Here is a 326-nt window from a genome sequence, read left to right as displayed (position 1 = left end):
TCTTTTTCCTCCTCCTCCTTTTTTTCCATCCTTATGGAGTGGCTGCCTGTGTGTGCGCGCGGGCGCGCGCGTCTGTGTGGGCATACATGCACATCCCTTGCACTCTTCATGCACTCTACACACGCGCACTGACGCGCGCGCGCGCACGCCTCTCAGTAGTAGTCGGTCGGTAGTAGTACACGGAGCTGCCGCTCTTGTTGTGCCGCATGGTTCTGCGCGGTGCCGCGGTGCGCTCTACAGCCGCGTCCCTCTCGCTGCTGCTCGGCGTCTCACAGGCGGATGTTTCCGCTCTTTCCTCCTTTCTTGTGTCCCCTCTCCCGTGTGGC

Source organism: Cynoglossus semilaevis, chromosome 8 (assembly GCF_000523025.1).
Source record: "Cynoglossus semilaevis isolate Cse_v1.0 chromosome 8, Cse_v1.0, whole genome shotgun sequence".
Taxonomy (NCBI): Eukaryota; Metazoa; Chordata; class Actinopteri; order Pleuronectiformes; family Cynoglossidae; genus Cynoglossus; species Cynoglossus semilaevis.
Note: the sequence above shows the minus strand (reverse complement) of the source record.